Below are 22,625 nucleotides of genomic sequence, written 5' to 3' on the forward strand. Positions count from 1 at the left end.
TTCTACGGGAAACACAGGGTTAAGTTTCTGCAAACCTCTGCACAACTGCTCACTGCATAATTTTGTTTTATGTGTGTTTCTGTTGAAAGACATCTTATTTAATATATTGTTAATTAATCACAATTAAATTCATAGCCAACAGCATCACAACTCGTGCCTGAATGAAGCTAACATGTGTATCTTCTCAGTAAGACATATCACAGCCTTCTTAGGCTTAGGAACGCTAGCCAGCACTCCACCACCACACTTGGGGGCCATTTTAAACAGTGAAATCCGCAACAATAAGCACAACATGTGAAAAACGTGGCACTAAAGAGATGTTAAAAACAATGAGATCACTTGGACACAGGGTGGGGAACATCACACACCGGGGCCTGTCAGGGGGTGGGGAGCTGGGGGAGGGATAGCGTTAGGAGAAATAACCTAATGTAAATGATGAGTTGATGGGTGCAGCAAACCAACATGGCACATGTATACCTACATATCAAACCTGCACGTTGTGCACATGTACCCTAGAACTTAAAGTGTAATGAATAAAAAAAGAAAAAAGAAATTGCCATATGGTAAAAAATAAATAAATAATTTAAAAAAGAGATGTCAAAAAGGATGCTTGTTTACAATATGAGAGCTGAAACAAGAAAGCAGAGTGTTGCCTTGTTTGATTCTGCTTGGAATGTACACATTGGGAGACTCAAATTTTTTGCCACTGTGCACATGTCTGAGGACCATTGAAGTGCCACGAGTATTGATTTGGGGATGAATAAATTTTAGGAAGTAGGCAAATTTGTAAGTATAAAACTCACAAATAATGAAGATTAACTGTATTTCAAGCAAATATTTAGCTTCATGTTGATGGGCTGTTTAGTTCAGTGAGATTCATTATGAGAGAATAAACTTTTCCCACCACATCGAAGCGAGAGTCAGGCCTGGAAGAAGCACTAGAGTCAGCATATTGTGGAGCAGGTCAAACCAATGTAGGTTTAAGCCTGGTTCCACCAGAGATTGTGAGAACTACTGGCAAGGTACTTCACTGCTAAGCCATAATTTCACATCTGTAAAGTAGGTAAAGCAGTATAAGTTGCAAGAAAATTGTTATGAAGATTAGCTGAAATAACAGAGGTTAGTTTAATGGAGGTTAGTCCGGGCACTTAACTAATTAAAATAACTTTCTGAAAAATAATTGATATCGAGCCCTTTGAACCAGCCAGGAGTTAATTATTCTTATCTTTGTTCAGTTATTAAATGTTTAGATAGCTGGACATTTTTTAGTGATCCAGATTTTAAGGGTAGAGAAAGAAACCTGGTCCTAAAAGTGCTCCATCTGTGTCAAAACTGCAAACTATTTCTGAAAACTAAGTCAATGTTGATTTTTATTTTAAACTATTACATAATGGCATCAATCAATCTCTTAGATTGTCTCGTCAATAAAACAACATTTAAAAGCAGGATCTCTATATTTTCTTCCTATGAGCTGGTAGTTTATTTTTTATTTCTAAGAACAAGAAACTACTCAGACAAATATCAAAACAACTTCTTTTTTACATTTAAGAATGTAGTATTAGAAACAAATTGTAAATGACAAATTTTCTTTTCCAAAGTGATATAAGCAATGAACTACATACTTTTCTACACATTGATAATACCAATATCCACTGGGGAAAGAGACAAGAAATATGCCTAGGTTATGAAATTTGACCCAAAAAGTACAATTGTATGATATCCCTGGCAGTTCTGTTACCAATTGTTCACCCATTAGCTTGTTAAGTTTGAAAATGAAACTATGTTTTTGCCATACCTCCAGTTAAAATCTAGTAGTTTGTTTTTACTAAAAAATCCTAACTTTTTTCAAGAAGCATGATGTTTTGATTAATACGTTATTAATTCTATCATATGCCAACTTGAATAAATTAGTTAAATGTACAATTAAGGTAATTGATCTTTTATACAAGCTTAAAAGCACAAATGCATTAACTTTTACCACACAATTAATTCTTGCTTTATCAGTGACTCCCACCCTCTGGAACTAGAATTAATTCATTCATCTCATCCTACTATATATATCATACACTGTGTTTGGGAAATTGTGTGGTAGTGAAGAAGGTGGAGCTCTAAGTCTTAGCCCCAATTATGGCACCTCTAAATAGGAATAATAATAACAAATTCCTAGTGCTGTTATGAGGATCTATTCATAATTTAATGTACACATGGCACATGGGATAATTTAATGTGTGGATGGCACATTTATACTCAATAAATGTCAATGCCTTGCTAAAGGGTTTAAAGAATAGAAGAATTATAAATTGAGTCATCATGTCAGCAATGACAGTTTTCTGAGAATTTAGCCAAACTCGTGTGTGTGTGTGTGTGTGTGTGTGTGTGAGTGTGTGTGTGTGTGTGTGTGTGTAAGGTTTTGGAGGTGTTCATAATTATTAATATTAGTGATCTCTACCAGGGTGGCTAGTTGCTAACTAGATAGTTCTTAGAGATTTCTTAGGGACCCAGAGAATAGGTTTCAGGAGACTGTACCAGCAGAATGGTCTGAAATCCTCTGCTTCTATGACTATTACCATCATAGCAGCAGATGCTAGTTTTTGTCTTAAAAAGAAACAACTATTCAAACTGTTTCAGCTGCTCTTCCTCAAAGGCACAAATAGAAAGCTGTCTTAAGTGAGCCTGGTGAAAGTAAAGTTTACCTGTTCCCAGAACCATGGCTCTTTCACATATACAAGAGCGACATTTCATCCATGTGAGTAATCCCAGCTTCTGTCTTGTCTTTAGCCACTGGTAGTTCTGCTCTGTGAGCCAAATATCCCCATCCTGGACTTGGCAGAAAGTAATTCCACAGAAAGAAAGCAAAGATAACCTTTCAATCTAAAAAATGAACTTGCATATAGCATCATTTAGTTGCTACAAACTCTTAGTTTGCATTAGATTCAATACTGAATGGCGAAATAATTTACCATTGAGCTGTCTTTAGGGATATACACACATATGCATACATAGACACACATCTTTAAATTAGTGCTAATTTAGTTAATGTCTGGGTTTTATGCCTGGGTTTGACACATAACATTTGTATGCCCTTAAGCCAGTCATGACCTCTCTCAGGGTTTGCATGAAGTACCAATAAGATAATCTGTATGAAGGCCATCTTCTTTACATTAGGCAACTCTATTCAAGCATTAATTATTGTTGACACATGTACAACAGTATGAATTCACAAGCATACACTTAATATAGATAGGGAAATACTGGGAATTTTGGAAATTTTACTTCATTATAAAACGTAGAGCATAAAATAATTCTCATTTCCTTCAATGAAAAGTTTAATTACTACGGCTTTAATAAAACCTTTATTATTCCAGTAAACAATGTGTTCCCATTCAAATGTAGACTTTCAAATAAAAACTGCTTAGTAGTGTTTTAAAGATATGTCCTTTGATTCTTATTAATCTATATTATCTATATGGTCTTTTTGAGGTAATAATTAGTACTCATGCCTCTGTTAGAACTCCTCTTCTAATAAAGGTGAAAAGTATATGAGCCATTAGATAACATAATCTCATTCAGCTCTTCCTAGTACAATGTTTGTACATTTATTTTGCTACATCTATTTAACTGCTAAGAAAATAACCAGTTATTAAATTGTCTACAATTGTTGTTGCAAGAGCCAGAAAGCTAATATACTCAGAATGTCCAGCTGATTATATTACTAGGCACAACTTTAGACCTTTTGAAAATGTTCCTGTCTTCCTGAATTCTTTTCAAAGAATATTCTGAAAATCATTTCCTTTTGCCTAAAAAGCATGTTTTGCAGTTACAGTCAGTTCTAGTGAGCTGCCTGTCTATTTAGAAAAAGCATAAACTCTAAAATTTCCTTTAGCTCTGAGCTTTGTAAGATTTGGATTTAACCATAACTTATATGAAAACTGAGCTCTAACCCTAAGTGCAAAACTTTAAAAAAAAACCTTGAAACTTGACAGGCATTTTTGTCATTAAGAAGAGATCGTGTGCCATTGGCAACATGTGAGTGTGTCAACATACTTTTACAAATATTTATTTGTTGCACAAAAGAATCCATGCTTATTATAGAAAATGAAGATAAGTTAAAAATTAAAATCATTTATAATGCCATCAGCCTTTCAGATTTATTTCTAGGCAGAAACAGAAATGACCAGTTATTATTTACAAAATAGTGTCATGATGTACATACGTATCTTTCTATGTTGCTTTTTCCACTTATATCATACCATAAAGCTATGCCTCTTATAATATATATTGGTCTTTATTACAATTTTTAATGGCTGCACAATATTTTATAGAGAAGACATACAATTATTTATAACCCCATTATTAAAAATTTCAATTATTCCCAAGGCTTTACAGTTTTATATAAACAACCCAGCAACATATATATATTCCTACATACACATCATTGCTAAGATGTCCAATTATTTCCTAAGGGAAATTCTCTAGAAGCATAATTACTGAATCAAAGAATTTACATGTCCTGAAAGTTGTTTTTATATATTTTGCCAAATTCTCTTCTAAAAGGTTAAATAAATTTACATTCCCATCAACAAAGTAGGAGGTTGCCTGTACTGAAGACCCTAATAAAGGTGGGGTATTATTCTTCTTAAGACTTATCAATTAGTTGCTAAAGTATAGTTCTATTAATAATAAGCCTAAATATTACATACTTTCTGGAGGAAAAATATATTTCTAAAGCAGACATTTTATTTTTCAAAATCTGCCAACCCTTAGAAATGTTGTTTATATTTTTGTGCCCTCTTTCCAATAGCATATTTCATAATGAAATGAGGAAAGAAATACTTTCTTTTCTCGTACTCTGCAAATAAGAACTTGACCAAGACAAGATAAAAGTCCCAGTTTAACCCTACTGAGAGAGGACAATCCAACTTGGTCTGGGTATTTTCTCCTCTGTCAAAGGTTGGCAGTGGGTTAGCATTTCACTGACCCAAGGTTTACTACCCTTAAGTCATTGGTGAGTATTTGTTTCCAGATCCTGAAAATGAATGTCAAATGATGAGTTGTAAGCCACTGGGAGAAATAGGTCCATCCATCCTTCCACCCATTGATCTACTCATTAATAAATACATATTAAAGATGTATACCATATAAAGCAGCACCAGGTATTTGTTCAGTCAACAAATGTTTATTAAGTGTCTGTTCCATGCCAAACATTATTCTAAGCACTCACCACTAAATTAAAAAAATTTTTTTTAATTTCCATAGGTTTTTTGGAAAGAGGTGGTATTTGGTTACATGAGTACGTTTTTTAGTGGTGATTTGTGAGATTTTGGTGCACCCATCACCTGAGCAATATACACTGAACCCAATTTATAGTCTTTTATTCCTCAACCCCTTCCCACTACTTTTCCCTGAGTCCCCAAAGTTCATTGTATCATTCTTATGCCTTTGCATCCTCATAACTTAGCTTCCACTTATGAGTGAGAAATACGATGTTTGGTTTTCTATTCCTGAGTTACTTCACTTAGAATAATAGTCTCCAGTTACATTGAGGTTGCTGCAAATATCATTAATTCATTCCTTTTTATGGCTGAGTAGTATTCTATTGTATATATACATATATATATGTATATACATGTATATATATACGTATATATATGTATATACATGTATATATATACGTATATATATGTATATACATGTATATATATACACCACAGTTTCTTTATCCACTTGTTGGTTGATGGGCATTTGGGTGACTTCCACATTTTCACAATTTCAAATTGTGATGCTATAAACATGCGTGGGCAATATCTTTTTGGTATAATGACTTCTTTTCCTCTGGGTAGATATCCAGTAGTGGGATTGCTGGATCAAATGCTAGTTTTACTTTTAGTTCTTTAAAGAATCTCCACACTGTTTTTCATAGTGGTTGTACTAGTTTGCATTCCCACCAGCAATGTAGAAGTGTCCCCTTTTCACTACATCTATGCCAACATGTATTAGTTTTTGATTTTTTGATTATGGTCATTCTGCAGGAGTAAGGTGGTATCACATTGTGGTTTTGATTTGCATTCCCCTGATCATTAGTAATATTGAGCATTTTTTCATGTGATTGTTAGCCATTTGTATATCTTCTTTTGAGAATTTTCTATTCATGTCCTTAGCCCGCTTTTTGATGGGATTGTTTCTTTTTTTCTTGCTAATTTGTTTGAGTTCATTGTAGATTCTGGACATTAGCCCTTTGTCAGGTGTATAAAGTGTGAAGATTTTCTCCCACCCTGTGAGTTGTCTGTTTACTCTGCTGACTGTTCCTTTTGTTATGCAAAAGCTCTTTAGTTTAATTAAGTCCAGCTATTTATCTTTGCTTTTATTGCATTTGCTTTTAGGTTCTTGGTCATGAAATCCTTGCTTAAGCCAACCTCTAGAATGGTTTTTCCAATGTTATGTTCTAGAATTTTTATAGTTTCAGGTCTTAGATTTAAGTCTTTGATCCATCTTGAGTTGATTTTTGTATAAGGTGAGACATGAGAATCCAGTTTCATTCTCCTACATGTGGCTTGCCAATTATCCCAGCACCATTTGTTGAATAGGGTGTTCTTTCCCCACTTTATGTTTTTGTTTGCTTAATTGAAGATCAGTTGGCTGTAAGTATTTGTCTTTATTTCTGGGTTCTCTATTCTGTTCTGTTGGTCTATGTGCCTATTTTTATACAAGTACCATGCTGTTTTGGTGACTATGGCCTTAAAGTATAGTTTGAAATCAGGTAATGTGATGCCTCCAGATTTGTTCTTTTTGCTTAGTCTTGCTTTGGCTATGTGGGCACTTTTTTGGTTCGATATTAATTTTAGGATTGTTTTTTCTAGTTTTGTGAAGAATAATGGTGGTATTTTGATAGGAATTGCTCTGAATTTGTAGATTGCTTTTGGCAATATGGTCATTTTCACAATATTACTTCTACCCATCCATGAGCATGGGATGTGTTTCCATTTGTTTGTGTCATCTATGATTTCTTTCAGCAGTGTTTTGTAGTTTTCCTTGTAGAAGTCTTTCACCTCACCTCCTTGGTTAGGTATGTTCCTAAGTATTTTATTCTTTCTTTTGCAGTTATTGTAAAAGGAGTTAAGTTCTTGATTTGATTCTCAGCTTGGTTGCTGTTGGTGTATAGAAGTGCTACTGATTAATTTTGTATCTGGAAATTTTGCTGAATTCTTTTTTCAGTTCCAGGAGCTTTTTGGAGTAGCCTTTAGTGTTTTCTAAGTATAGAATCATATCATCAGCAAACAGCAACAGTTTGACTTCCTCTTTACCAATTACTTAGAACAAGACAACAAGATCAATGCTCTTTGAATATGTACACTTCAGTGTAGAGACTAGGTGTGCTGGTTACTAATAACACATGTTTTTAGGTTATTGAAAGTAATAAGAAAGTATAATAAGCATCACATTAACTTGTTTTTCCTAATTTTAAATGGAATATAGCCTTTAAGCATGCTGAAACATTCCATTAAAAGGTATCTTGTATGGACTAGATAACTTTCCATAATTTTGAAGTTGTCTGATTTTATTTCAGATCATTAGAATCCTGCAATGCTTTTTTCTCTACATGAAAAATTGCTCATAATTGAATCTCAAAATTTTATTTTCTTCATAACCTGCTAGTTTTATCAACCACTTCACCAAAATTGATATTTCTTTTGTCAGACATTCGGCATGATTTTTCTTTAATGTTCCATGACAGCTGAATGAGTATACACTATCAAAATGCAGCCTTTTCCCTTATAACTATAATTAAATTTAAAATTAACATGCTGGTTTCTCATGCTTCATTCTGTTGTAGTTGCCTCAATTTCCCTTGGTTACAAAGCATATTGGTTATGAATATGTATTAGGTTTTGCTATCAAACTCTGTGAACGTCTCCTGGAGCAGAAGATTAGATATGTTATTGCAAAACAGATGCATCAGTTTATATCATCCCCTGCAATTTTTACCTACTAATGAACATTTATGAGAAAGTGAACAACAGAACAGGGGAAATTACTCTTCTAGTCAAGGTCCATAGCGCTCTTTTTTTCTTGCTTCAATAGATTTTAGTAGAATTTAATTTTCATTTATACTATATTATCAATTATTCAAGAGCTCATCAATTTGAATAAAGTTAAAGTTTTGTAACTAACAAAGACACAGACCTTGACTGAATTTAAGGTTTGGAACCAAACTCTCACAAGCCCAAAATTCAACATTTTGATTTCCTATCCAGCTGGTGAATTAGAAGGGAATTGAAGCTGAAGTGGGCAAAAAACCAATAAATCTTTCTCTTTTAAATAAAGATGATCATCACCCCTGAGAAATATAATTGTTCTTATTAATTTTCTCTAAGTCTGTGAAATTCTTCAATATCTGCTATACATCTAAAGTAATGCTTATCACTATCATCTTTTGTGCCTAGGCTAGAAACTTGGGGGAATAAGCCTGACCAGTGAAATGGTGCAGCCAACAGAGAACTGAGCTTCATTGATTTTCATTTGGAAATCTCACTGTAGCAATACAAATATATACTTTTTTAAATTGCTGTTCCTTTGTTGGAGACCATGATTATGGCAAAGAAGTTTATGCATCCATAGGATCATAGATGAGTACCATGTTGGAGCTAGAAGAAAGTTTAGAGAATCTACACCAAACCCTTCATTTAAAAGGAAGAAACTGATGTTCAGGCTTATTAAGAAAAGACTTCTCTGAGGTCACATAGTTCACTATTAGCAGAAACAGACCTAGAACCAAGAATTTCCAATTCTTAACCACTTTTACCACAATTCAAATATATTGGCTTCAACAAAATCTGATTTTCTTTAGGATAACATGGTCATCAACAAACCAGAAAAATATGAGATTGGAATGTATACTCCCAAATAATCTCATACTGTTTTGATAAAAGCTATCTATTTAGAAGCCTAAAGCTTTATAATGATATACTTACTTTTCACATATAAACTTTGAATCAATAAGATAAACATAAAAAGTCAGAAAGACTCTAATCCAGGTTCTGAGGGGAATTTTCACCAAACTGTCAGCTCTTTCTTGCTGTCACATCCTTCTCAAACCAAAGATCCAACTTCAACCAATCTCTGGTAATTATCTTCATTATTTTGTTCTGCCATCCTTTCATCCCAGATATCTGGCAAAACACAGCATTAGAAAAGCATCCTCTCTGTGCCTATACCTAGGCTGCTGAACACTAATGGATAGGGCAGAATGATGTCACCACAACAAAATACATGATCTCCAACCTCAAATGTCCCTCTATACTACTAGGAATCCTTCCATGTTTTCTTGCTGAACTCTCACTCTGATTCTCTGCTTCTTTCAAACTCCTACTTTATTATTTCCCTTCCCTTCCTAATAAAGAAATTTGACTCCTAACTCACAAGGAAAAGGAAGGAAAGAAAGAGAATGAAAAGGGGGAGAAAGAAATGGAGGAATCAATTAGATAGAAATGTCCTCAATGTTTTTGCACCTGCATATATAATGACCTATATCTGCAGCCATCTCCTTCTCCCCTGTGACAGCAGAACTTCTGTGTTCTGGATACAACCTTCTCCCACCACCTTGAGAATCTCTTCTATTGTTATTCTCTCTTGTTCTCTATTGACTCCTTTTCATCAGCATTTAAACATGATCAAGTCATTCGAATTATTAACCATCTTCCCTCGACATTGCCATCTGTTTTTTGCTACTGTCTCATCCTTCTTTCACAGCCAACTTGAAACAATCATGTTCTCACATTGTCTCAATTTCTTCACCTCCAGCTTACTCAACCTGTTGCAATCCAGCATTTCCACTGAAGCTGCTCTTAACAAGAAGACCAAAAATCCTGTGGCTAAACATTTCAATACATTTTTTTCTGGTTCTCATCTGATAAAAGTGAAAATGTACCAAGTTAATGTTTGGTGCCAAAATATCTTTGTTTGAGAAAATACCTTGAGATTCCCGTTTAGTTGGAAAATGAAATCTGAGTTATGTGCAAGACCCCAATCAAGAAAGAACAGGGATCAAGCTGCTGTAAAAAAGAGGAAAATAATTTGGTATTTGTTTTTATTGATTTTTTTATTCGATTAGACAGAGGGAGAGAGAAGGAAATGGTGGTTGAAATGGGAGGTGGAAAGGATGGGAGACTCCAAGATGGCAGAGGGTTGCATGGTAATAAAGTGCCATCGAGAAAACCCCACAGGCAACATGGCTACAATTATTTTAATAATGGAAGTGTCTGTGTGTTTCTGACATATTTCTCACTCCAACCCATACACCTACTTCCCAAAAACCTTCAGTTGCATCTACTCGACTTGTAAATGCTTACTGAATGGAAAGTCCTGAATAACTACATAAGGAGCTGAGTCTCAGGCATGTGTTAATCTGATAGAGAACAGAGATGGCAGCTGCAATGGAGGGCAGGCAGAGGTGATTTTACATTTGCAGAAATTTGGAAAGGGCTTTGGATTTCCAATATTATGGCATAAGGGTTCGAGCCAATGATTCCATATCTCCAAGTCTGGAAGGCTCCCACCCATGAGTTATGTGTTTTTATTATGTGTCTCTGCAGAATTTGCCTCTGTTGACTCTTCCCTACTTCTAAGAACATTTGCTTTCCTTGGTTTACATTACACTGTGTTTCTCAGCAACACTTCTGATCACTCCTCAGTATCTCTTGTAAGTACCACTTTTTCTGTGGTACTTACAGAAAGATAAGATGAAGATAAGATAAGATGAGATATTGGTATATCTTAGCTTTTGGCCCTCTGACCTGTTCTCTTCTCACGTCATATACCCTAGCTGATTTATATGACCCAATTTCTTAGGCTTCAAACATGGTCTAATTGCTGAGAATGCCCAAAGAAATATCTTTATCTAGACCTCTCTTCTGAGCACTAAACCTTTATATCCTATTTCTCTTCTGGATATATTAACTTGGAAGTCCTATGTAGATAGTTCAAATCAACATGTCTAAATAACAATTCATTTTCCCTCAAAAATAATCTTTTTTCCTCTTTTCTTTAGATTTAAATATTTTCAGAATTAAACACTGGGGAAAAACATAGCCTACAGGTCCAAGAATATGACAGAGGTTGAATGAACCAAACTACATTTAACAAAAGAGTATAATACAGCTGTTAAACAATTGAAAATACTCTCTATCAACTTATATACAGATACATTGTTAATCAAATACAATTAAAATGCCACAGAGAATAAATGTATGCTATGTTTATGTGAGAGAGAAGAAAAGGTTAAAAAAATACACATAGACATACATGTATTTAAAAAACAAAACCACAGAAAAAAATTTTCAGAAGTTAATGAAAATTGTTATCAAGGCAGAATGAGAGGATGGGAAGAAAAGGATAGGGAAGAGAGTAAAATTTTTCTAAGTATGCATTTTTATACTGTTGACTTGAGAACTATAAAAATGTTTCATATAGTCAACAAAATAAAATCAAAACAAAGATTTTTTAAACTCTAAAATTTAATATGTATATATACTAACCTAACCATGTAACAAGCTTACACAACCACACAGTAAGAGAAATTAATTTTAATATCTATAAGCCCAGTTCTCTAACCCATGTACCTGTAATGCAATATAATGCAAAAAAACTGCAAATAAGTCTTGAATTTTACTTTCATTTTTAGAGTAGTGTTAATATAATAGTTCCAAAACTATTTCATATACATTACAGAATAAAGCATACAAATAAATATATTAATGCTGCTGGAACAAAGGTTCAAAATGTGAGAGCATGGAAATACAGATGACACAAATATGGAGTGACAGAGGGAGGGGAAGAACCCTGTGGTATTTGAATTGAATTGGAAGTATTAGTATAAGTTCATTAGTTTTAAAAATATGTATAGATCAATAAATGTAAATATTGATATAGATAGGTATAGATATATCCTAGCTATATCATATCAACTGAAAGGACCTGGAAGCAATGACACCCTTAATAGCAATGAACACACTACTACCCAGATCCTGTTATTCTCAATACCATTCTCCAATAAATGGAACTGGGGATCCCTGGAGAAATGGCTGGTTCCAGGTCTTGGGCACATCATCTTGTACCAGAAAGCAAAGCAGTAATAACAGATTGATGAAAATATGTTAAAAGGATACAAGGGTTGGCTTGAAGGGGTCTCACACTAGACAAGTTTGGGGCATTTTGAGTATCATAAAATAATGACCATAATAGAAAACAGCACATTGAATAGAATAAACGAAGCCATAAATCTGTGGTCAGACTCAAGGCAGAGAGAGAGAATGAGAGGGTGAAAGAGAAGAGGGGCCGAAGACTCTCTCTTACAGAAAGAAAAATGCCATACTGAAAATGAGTAAGAATCAATAGCATTTAAAAATCACCATTTTTCAACCATCAGTAGAGTCATTGTTTCCAGCAAAGATAATCAATCAATAGTCAAACCAATGGATGAAATCTTGTTGAAGAATACTCACAATATAGTACAAAATTATCAGCCCACAAGTTCCTTTACAATGGGTAACTCTGGTGGATCCACTTCAATCAAGGGATCCAACGTATAGCATCACCAGTAATGGGACAAATTGACATAATGGGACTCTCAATGCCATACAAGAGGTGGAGATAACTACGCAGTATTCTTTCCAAAAATGGTGAAGATGAATCTAACAGTAAAGAATCAATCAGAAAATCCAGATAATGGGATGTTCTAAGTAACTGGCATGAATTCTTCAAAAATGTTTATGTCATGAAAGACAAGAAAAAGTGGGGGACTCCTCAAGATTAAAGGAAACTAAACAGATGAAAGAGATGTGTCAACTAAAGCAAATGTATAATTCTGTATTGGATCTGTGATTTTATATAAAAGACATTACTGGGACAAAAGGGGACATTTTAATATCAACCTTTTCATTAGGTAATGTATAAAGTTGAATTTCCTGTGTACAAAAATGGCATTATGGTTATCTAGAAGAATGCCTTTGTTCCTAGGGAAGTTTACTTAAAATATAGCCCTCCATAAAGGAAGGCCTATGTCTAAGCAGGTTTTAACTGCCACAGGGTAGACATTCAATAAATACCGGTTGTAAGAATGAGTAAATGATAAATATACTGTAAATATTCTCCTCTATATTGAGGAAGAGATATTCATCTATTTTACTGATAATAGCAAGTTTGGGGAGGGGATCATAATAGTGAATGATGTCCAAGATTATAGAATAATGATGTATAAAATAACTTTGGGAAATTATAAATAAGTTAAAATAGAGTTAAATTGTTCACTAGAGAAAAGAAACAAAAACTGGCTACCAGATCATGTTGGACAATGTTCTGGCTCTGCAAATCACTCAATAGAAAATGACAAATTCCCCCCAATCCCCACCTTTTTTTTTTTTTTTTGGATTTCTGTTCATCACCTGTAAAATAAAGACGGTAGAGTGGTTCTCTATGTTCCCTCTCTTAATGCTAAAATTCAATGGAAGGAAGTTAATGCTCTGAGTATAAGGACATAGTATCTATAAAAGGCACTGCTTTTAAATTCAGCACTCTTAATTTCAGCATTACTAGACATACATTTAGAAATAGTACCACAGAGTCTTTAGGTTATGAAGATATGCCAGCATGTTAAGAACATTTATGTTTGCATTGAATTATGGTATAGATAAGGTGCCCACAAACCCCTTTGCTATAACTTGCCCCACTACAATCACAGTTCTCTTTTTCTATAACCTGTATACCACATAAATATGTACATTTTCTATTTTAGAATATGATTATGCACTATTCTGTGATTTTCTTGTTTTCACTGAACATCAAATCTTGGGCAATCTTACATAAGTCTTCCTTATTCTTTTTAATAACTGAGTAATAGGAGTATACCATAATTTACTTATCCATTCATCCAACTGATGAATATTTGGGTTATAAATACTCCAGTTTGTAAGTGATATTACAATCATGTTTTTGCATGTATTTTTTTCTGTACTTCAGAATGTATTTAGGGTAGCTTGGAGGATTAGAATTGCTGATTAAAAAGTATACATGTGGTACATTTTATATTTGATATATAAAGGCAAATTGCCTTCCAGAAAAGCTTTGTCAATTTACAATCTTAGTAAGAGTGCCTATTCCCTTGGTTCTTCGCCATCAGTGAATGTTATTGATCTTTTTAATGTTTGCCAATCTGATGATTGTAAAAAGAATGTCTTCTTTCTGATTAGAGTATCAAATCAAATTCTTAACAAGTTTCGGTGCCTTTTCACATGATTAGCAGCTATTTATGTAGCATTCTTTCTTGAATACATAAAATATGATAATATATGTAAATATATTCTACATTAAAAAAGCTACATGAGATATGTATATGTGTATATATGGATAAAAATGCATTTAAAATACACCAGGAAATATTAAGAGTAGTTACCCAGGGGAGTATAATGACTGAGAATGGACCATGCTAAGGGGGAAATTTCATGTTTAGCTTGGATTTTTTACCATGAGAATAATGTGTTACTTATATTTATTTAATTTTATTTATTTATTTTTTATTTTTAGTTTTGAGATTGAGTTTCGCTCAGTCACCCAGGCTGGAGTGCAGTGGTGCAATCTCGGCTCACTGCAACCTTCGCCTCCTGGGTTCAAGCAATTCTCCCCCCTCAGCCTCCCAAGTAGCTGGGATTACAGACACCTGCCATAATGCCTGGCTAGTTTTCGTATTTTTGTAGAGATGGGATTTTACCATGTTGGCCAAGCTGGTCTTGAACTCCTGACCTCAAGTAGTTGTGCCCACCTTGGCCTCCCAAAATTCTGGGATTACAGGCGTGAGTCACCATGCCCAGTCTTATTTATTTTAATAATACAAGGATTGCTAAATAGGAATCATAAAAATAAATGAAATTTTATATGGCTGGCTATACCCTCCTTTTTTGTTTGTTTGCTTCTTCTCCTTCTACTTCTGGAAAATAACTCAGCTGCTTTATTTCTTGTACCAATTCCAGTTGTTTCTCCACCGCCTTGAAGAATTTTGTAAGGTCCAGTCTTAAACAGTCTGTTCTCTCCTACAGATATCTCACCTCATGGCCTCTCTCCTCCAGAATCTATGTTGCAATTCTCTCACACTCAATTTTGTCTCTCATAGCCTGCCTGGGACTTCTATTTGACTTTAAACAAATAATGGCATTGCGTTAATCAGAGCATCTATGATGAAAGCAACCAAAGGAACATATAGGAAGCTATGAGAAGAGAAAACAGGGTCATTGTAGGGCGCTAATCCCGCCTGCATGGTAAGAAAAGGCTTCCCTAAGGCAGTGGTATTTATACACATGTGAGTAGGAGTTAGCCAGGAAATTGTTGGGGATGGGAGAGAAATATTCCAAACTGAGGCACCAGCATCTGGTAGGCCCTAAAACAGGAGTAAGTAAAATATGATCAGCATGACTGAAACTCTTTGGATAATGGCCCAGGTCAGATAATTTTGTGATGGACTCATTGGAACCATAAATCCAGACTAAACACCTGTGTGTGTGTTGGGAGTTGAGAGGAGGGGAGTTGCACCAGAAGGAAGAAGGAAGGATTCCCCTGAAAGGAATAGATCTTCCCATTCTTTACAGTCCTAGGAAGGGAACATGGAAAAATAGGTCTTAGACTAGAGTGAAGAGAAATATTTTCTGCTATCTCTGGGGCCAAGGATCAGTTTGGCCTCTGGGTTCTAAGACATGGGCAGTCTGATGTGTTTATAGTGGGATTGAGGAGCTGAGAGCAGCTCCTTGCCACAAATATATGTCCAGAAGTGAGGTAGCAGAACAAGTTAGTAGGAAGTCATGAGAAAGGGTTCGAAGCAGCATTGTCCAGTGGAACTTTCTGCAATGCTGAAAATGTTCTATATTCTTTGCAGTCCAGTATAGTAGCTACTGCGTACTTGAAATGGCTGGTGCTTGTGAGGAACTGAACTTTATTTTATGAAATTCTTACTTTATTTAAATAACCAAATGTAGCACATATTGAAGAGTACGCGTCTGTAGCAAAACTAGTGTGATAATTTGGCCTTGGGTCTATTGAGAAGATTAGAGAAAGGTGTATGCATGCACACATGGGAAGTGAAGCAGTAGAGGAACATAATGTCTCTGGTAATGCCTCCCCAGAGATGTCGGTGCCTAGAGAATCAGGATTTCATAATATTCACATCCATAGAACGTTGGTGAGACATGATGAAGGGAGAAAAGACCCCAAGGGGCTTTTTCTTGCACAAGTATGAGGCAGAGCCTTGGGAAACGGTCAGAAATCACTAAGGGACAGTTTAGAGGATTCCTATTTCTAGCAATAGAGTGAGGGTGTCTTGTGTCATCATTAATATGTTATACTTGGCAAAATGTGACAAATTGAAACCAAAATGCCACAAATAATGGTTCTTTCATTCTTTTATTCATTTTTCTTGTTTAACTCTCAGGAAAATTTCAAAAGTAGCAGTGCCCTTAGTTCACAAGTCTGGCTAAGCTGATGCACCACACATGAACAGCAGTAGACATCTTTGCTTTCTCTCTCCCTCCCTCCTCTGTAACAAGCTTTTCTTGGTTGTCTTCACTTCTCCAGTTTTGGCCAACGCTCAAGGTTAAACCACTTGTTTACTAAAAGCACTCTTCATCACACCCTGATCCAGATTAATTTTTGTAAGTGCCTGTTGTAAAAGTACACAGAGAGTTTGAAAAGGCAGGAAGCTGTTAGAACTTGTCACAAAAATCAGCACAAAGGCAGCAGGATTTGGAAGGCAAATTTTTCATTTGTAGTGAGATACAACTTCACTTCCTTGAGTTTTGGTGATGACGCCATTTGCTAGCATTATTCATGAATTTTAACAAATCAGATAAAACCACCACAGAATTCCTCTGCCATTTCTAATTGTGCCAACTGCAGTAGTATTGGATTTGTCTTCATGCTGTCACCTTAATGTTTTCTGCTGCCATTAAAAACAGGTATTTTGATTGCACTAAGAGCAATGCATGAGAAATGGTATGACCTGCTGTCTTTGTTCAGCAGATGATGAATTGACTGAGGCTGCAGAATGCACTTTTTACTATATACAGGTTAGACTAAGCTTCACCTGTTTACCTTCTCACAAGTCTCCACTGAGATGCCTTTAGAAAGAAAAAAATATTTTTTAAAAAAGCAATTGGTTATTATCTTCTTTTCATTCTTCCACCCTTTCTCTACATTGATTTCATTGTAGCAGTTGTTGATTATTTGCTGATTACGCGTTAGTTCCAAGTTAGCAGAGCACAGGGCCTGTGCACTATTAACTTAACATGCATTTTGTTTAGGAAATCTTTATCCTGTTGGATTCATGTTCCTTAGAGCAACATGCCAAAGGAAGGTTATCTTGTGGCCAGTGGAAATCATGCCATATATGGACTCCAAAGTTGACAATCTGCCTCTGAGTTCTGGCTCTGCCCATGGGAGAATTCAATTGAATATTTTTAGTCCTTCATCTCCTTATTTGTAAATGGGAAGTAAAAATTTATGCCGTGCCTATGTTTCAGGCTGGTAAAGGATCAAATAACATGATGCCAACATAAGTGCTTTATAAAATCTTACTATACTTGAAAGGTATTAAATTTTTATTCATCATTTTTACCTACACTGATTTCCAGAAAGAATTTTAGTTCAGTTACAACAGAAGATACATAGGCAATAGGACCGACTATTAAAACAAAGATAAAAGAACAAGAATTATATAATAAAAATAGCAGATAATTGTTCCAGAAAACCTAAGTTAAGCATAGTTGTAAGAGTTGAACACTAAATTTAGCTTTGAACTTCCTGGCAGCTAAGACAGAACACAAAATACAATTAGACACAAAGGTCTCCATAATTTACAAACTGAAGCATGCTGGTTCATTAGGAGAGAAGGAAATTTTCCTCCCACAAAATTCTAAGAGGACCATGGGTGAGATCATTATCTGGGCACACAGCTGTCCCTACTTGCCATACGACTTGAAGTAACTTGAAGTTACCTGTAGCCATATGACTGAGTGCTGGCCAATGGGATGTGAGCTGGACCACAAAAAACATTCCCCAGTGCTCTCCACTGCTACCAGCTGATGTATGGCTTGTGTAGAAGGTGGAAGGTGGGGACAGCCTGAGACGTGAATCCCTGCTTGCAACTGCTTACCCATTAGAAATACCTGCTTTTTACTTTATGTGAACAGGAAATAATACCTCTGTCATGTTGCAGATATTATATATTTTACACAGTTTGCATACACTATAAAAATATTTTCTAATTCTCAGCATTGTTGGATAGCATAATATCCAACTTTATACCTTAACAGTTTTATCTAAGAAAAAATTTTAAATGAACTTTATGGACCATCTCATTTTATCAGAGATAAGAACATCTAAAGGTTCTGGGGAAAGGGAGTGAAACAAAAATGAGTAATTTTATTTATGTGTTTGGGATGGTGGTGCCTGGGTAGAAAGGCAAGAAGGAAGATATAAGAATAGTTTTGGAGTATGAGACACGTCTAGGAAGACCTGTTCATTTGGGTACCTTAGTAGTGAAGGTACAATGGGCAATGAGAAGGCCTAGAGAAGGATGGGTCCTCCATAAATTTGGAGGAAGCTTGACAGTTTAGAAAGAAGGACAAGTTAAAAAAATGTAAGAAAAGGCCCAATCTGACTTTCTATATTCCTGTAGAGCCTAGCTTGCCTGGCAGGACATCAACATCCTCAGCTTTGTCTTGAAGAAAACAAGCACAGTTCATAGACCCTGCTGTAGAATGCTTTCTAAAATCCCCAAGATACTGTTGAGGTGTTTTGGGAATTGTATAAAGATAATCAAGGATGAGAATATCAAAATTCTTTAAATGTAATTGTATTACCCGTTAAGCACAATTCTAGAACTTGCAGAATTGACTACTGAACTTCTCCGGTCTTTTGAGATTCAGTTTGAATCAGTGCATTGTGTTTAGATCTCATTCACCTCCAAGACAGATTTGTTTTAAGAATTCTCACCACACAGTCTCTGGGGCAGTCTTGCTAGGATTTTTACTGTGCCTTTCTTACACTAAAACTATTTGGCCCTTCCTACTTTAAGGATAAATACCTCACATTTTACATGTGGCTTAGGAGGTTTCACTTCTAGGTATAGTTAAAGCTAAAGATTTAGTAGGGCTTGGGCAAATGATAGCATGGAGCTGACAGGGTAAAGCCAGCCCCCAGCTCTCAGCTTACAATCAGGCCAGAACAGGTGTGCCAGGAGAAGATATAGACACAGTTGCTGATAAAGGCAGTTCAGGACCTAACCTGGAGAGCCCAGGAGCACAGGGCAAACTATGGTCTCAGACCAAACAGGCAGCAATTAATCTAGGATCAAGGTCTAATGTTAAACCATCATTGACATACAGAGATCAACAATGGAGAATGTAAAAAAAGAAACACTCAGACAACTACATAGCCAGACTCTCAGGAGAAGCTCAATAAATATCAAGCTCCATGGCTTTCCCAAAATTCCATTTTCCTTAGACCAAAATTTTTACTTCTCACCACTCCTATAAAATCAGCAAACCACAGCTACTCTTCCTCAAACAATAGTTGGCTTTTGGAGTTTCAAAGAAAATGTAAAATATGGTTGACATCAAAATAATATGAGCATCCAGAGACCATGTCATTTCTCTAAGTATTTTAAGTGCTACAGGGAAGTTTGAGTAACAACCATTTTACGATTCTATGAATAATGCAAGTTTCTCTCCCTTCAGGCTGATATATGGCTCTTTTGACACCATCACTTAAAGGAAAATGAAATCCACAAGTTACTTTTCTGTGCTTCTACCCAGGTAACTTATTTGTTCCAAAGAAAAGAATCAAGACATCAATTAGAATTTTTGCCTGCTAAGAAAATATGAAATGAGAGATAGAACAATTATGCTTTTGACTCTTCTATGTGAATTTATGTCTTTGCAGCTCTTACCACTTCCTTCCACAACGAATCGGAATGAAGACACATAGCAGCAAGTGTCACTTGAAGTTTAATTTCCTTTAAGAAAAGTATGAATTAGAATCAAGGCACTGTCAGAGGTTACATGGTTTAACTTCTACTTACTAAATGAGATAATTAGCTCAATTATCTAATGTTAATTGAGCACTTACTCTCTGTGGCATGCACTTTTTAAAGTGCTTTCCAGATAGTACCTCCTTTAATCTTCATGAAAGCTCTGTTATCCTCATGTTAGAAATAAAGGAAACTGAGGCCCAGAGAGATTAAGTATTTGCATAAAGTCACATTGTAAGTGTCAAAGCTGGGATTTAAGCTTGGGAAATCTGACTCCTAGATCTGAAACACTGCATGATTCTGATCCATTTATACCACTGCACAATGAACATTAGCACTAATTGCTTTATTCCTAAATGTTACTACTACGATTAGTATGGTATGTGATATTTTATTCGGAAATACACGTAAAACATTTACTGCATAATTCAAAGACCCAACTTCCTGTTTTTTCACTTAAGAATTGCCACTGCTATTTAAGGAGATGGACTTCACCTAATATCTGACAACTCTTCAGCCCCAAACAAGCAATCTGTGTAAGAAAAAAAAAAATGAAAATATAAAGGAATCTGGTGCCAGAATCTTGACATTTCTAAGAGCATGTCCTTAGTAACTGGACCACAAATCACTGCATTTAGAGTTCGAAGTTGCAGGAATGCTATTGAGGGCATTTTATCCTTTTACAGCAATCTATACCTGTGGCCTCTGGGCCTAAAACTCATGACAGATGGACTGGATACCATTAAAGTCATCTAGTGCATCATTCTTCTTTAGGTGTCTGTGCTGTGTTTGGAAATCATGTTGGCTCAAAGGTCTAACTTTTAGTACTGGCTGCACATGTGCCATGGGATTATTCCATTCTCTGGCTGTTGAGTCTGCTAAAATGGATGAACTTCATTTTTTTTTTTTGAAGGTACACCTGCAAAGCTCAATTTCTTTTTTAGAAAAACTGTCTATGTTCATACAAGCTCCGAATTACCTTCTCTTCTCCTCTTTGGTCCATTAGTTCCTGCTTTTCCAACCGGTAATGTCAAAATAAGTGGTCTGGCCTTTGAAATGTTTAACATAAAATAGAAATAAATTAAAACTTGAGGTTGAATTTTCCAGTTTCACTTGGGTTCATTCAAGACTAATCTGCAGTTTGGAAAGAACACCCACCTCTAACCTTCTGAAGCAGTTTCACCAACACATCAACTTTATAATGTAGACTCTCCTAATAGGCCCTAGCATTCAAATTCTTTGTGTTCTTAGCACCGGAACAAAACTGCCACATTTCTGTTCACTATAGAGTCAAAGCTGTCATAATCTGCTGTTATGTTTTACTGAATGTCCTCAAGCTGTCAAAATGTTTGCTATGTCTATCAAAATATGCCAAATTTACTTGGGGCACTGGGCATGAGCAGCAGCAGTGAAATCTTTCAGACAAATGAGGTTGGGTGAATAGCAAATATATGAAGGTTGAAATGAGAAAAGTGTAGGACAGAGCATGTCTTGCTACTAAATATGATAAGTTCTATTATAAATAAATGATTGATACTATTGGGACATTAATTTATCAATACAGGTGGAACCCAACTTGTTATATTCTTTTGTGGATATCCAAAGATAAAAATGTGTGCCTATTACAGGCTAATGTATTGTGAGCTTTTATTATATTTTATTAATTTCCAGGTGGTATTCCAAAATATTTTCTATTTCAAATTAGTATGGATACTCCAAGCACCCACGGACAATCTTAAGAAGGCCCTAGATCATACTTTAGTAAACATAATATAGTAGAAATGTTGGAGGCTCATGACTACCTAAATTCTACGTCATGGAAGAGCACTTCTTTCTACCCATATTTGAAACTAAAAACCACTTTGATGTATGCTGTTCATTATGCATAGCTGAAGAATTCAAAATTCATTGACTAAGAGAGAAGAAAATTATTCATTTACAGTTAAATTCCTATGGTTTATTTTTTATGCAGAGTTAAAATGAAAAATTCTAATTTTGTTTTTATTGGCATTGTTCCAGGATTTACAAAATGAGTGGGAGACTCGTCCCTCATAAGGGATCTTGGGACAACAAAGTGCCAGAATCAGCTTAGAAAAGGAGCTGTGCCACTTAGGGTGAGTGAGACAGGAGGAAATTTTTTGCAAACTGGGTATGCATATTTGCATTTGCTGAGTTCTATGTCCGTGTTAAATGCAAGAACAATTATTCCTGGAGGTCACCTTAGAGATCTGGCTTTCTTCACTCACAGCCATAATTTTTTGTTTCCCCAAAATATGTTGATCTCTAAGAAAAAAAATTTTTCCAACAATAAATAGTTCTTTCTTGATAGTAATGAAATTCAGTGAAGCAATTTCAAACTAAAGAATATTATTTGGCCCAAAGAACTGAGGGGCAAAGCTACCAAGCACATTGTGTTAAATCCAGGCCTAACCAATTACTTTTAATTCTCTGCTATAACCATTAAGTGTATTTTTTTAATGCTTAAAGAAAAATATCTCTGTGTTTCATTCTAGGCTCCTTCATGAACAACTCAAACTATCTGGTCAATAAGCTTCACACTTAC

At 35.3% G+C, this 22,625-nt stretch overlaps 1 protein-coding gene across 5 annotated transcripts in view; it reads right to left on the reverse strand.

Annotated features, from left to right (window-relative positions):
- Positions 1–22,625, reverse strand: part of WDR49 (WD repeat domain 49) — a 211,639-nt gene that overhangs the window by 158,841 nt on the left and 30,173 nt on the right. The window contains exon 1 of one of the 5 annotated variants that reach the window (XM_009446788.5): positions 2,694–5,608. The exons of the other annotated variants lie outside the window; for them this stretch is intronic. The gene's annotated coding sequence lies outside the window, so the exon portion shown is untranslated. Of the gene's footprint in view, positions 1–2,693; positions 5,609–22,625 lie in introns of those variants that run through there. 5 annotated transcript variants of the gene reach the window in all.

Source organism: Pan troglodytes, chromosome 2 (assembly GCF_028858775.2).
Source record: "Pan troglodytes isolate AG18354 chromosome 2, NHGRI_mPanTro3-v2.0_pri, whole genome shotgun sequence".
Lineage (NCBI taxonomy): Eukaryota > Metazoa > Chordata > Mammalia > Primates > Hominidae > Pan > Pan troglodytes.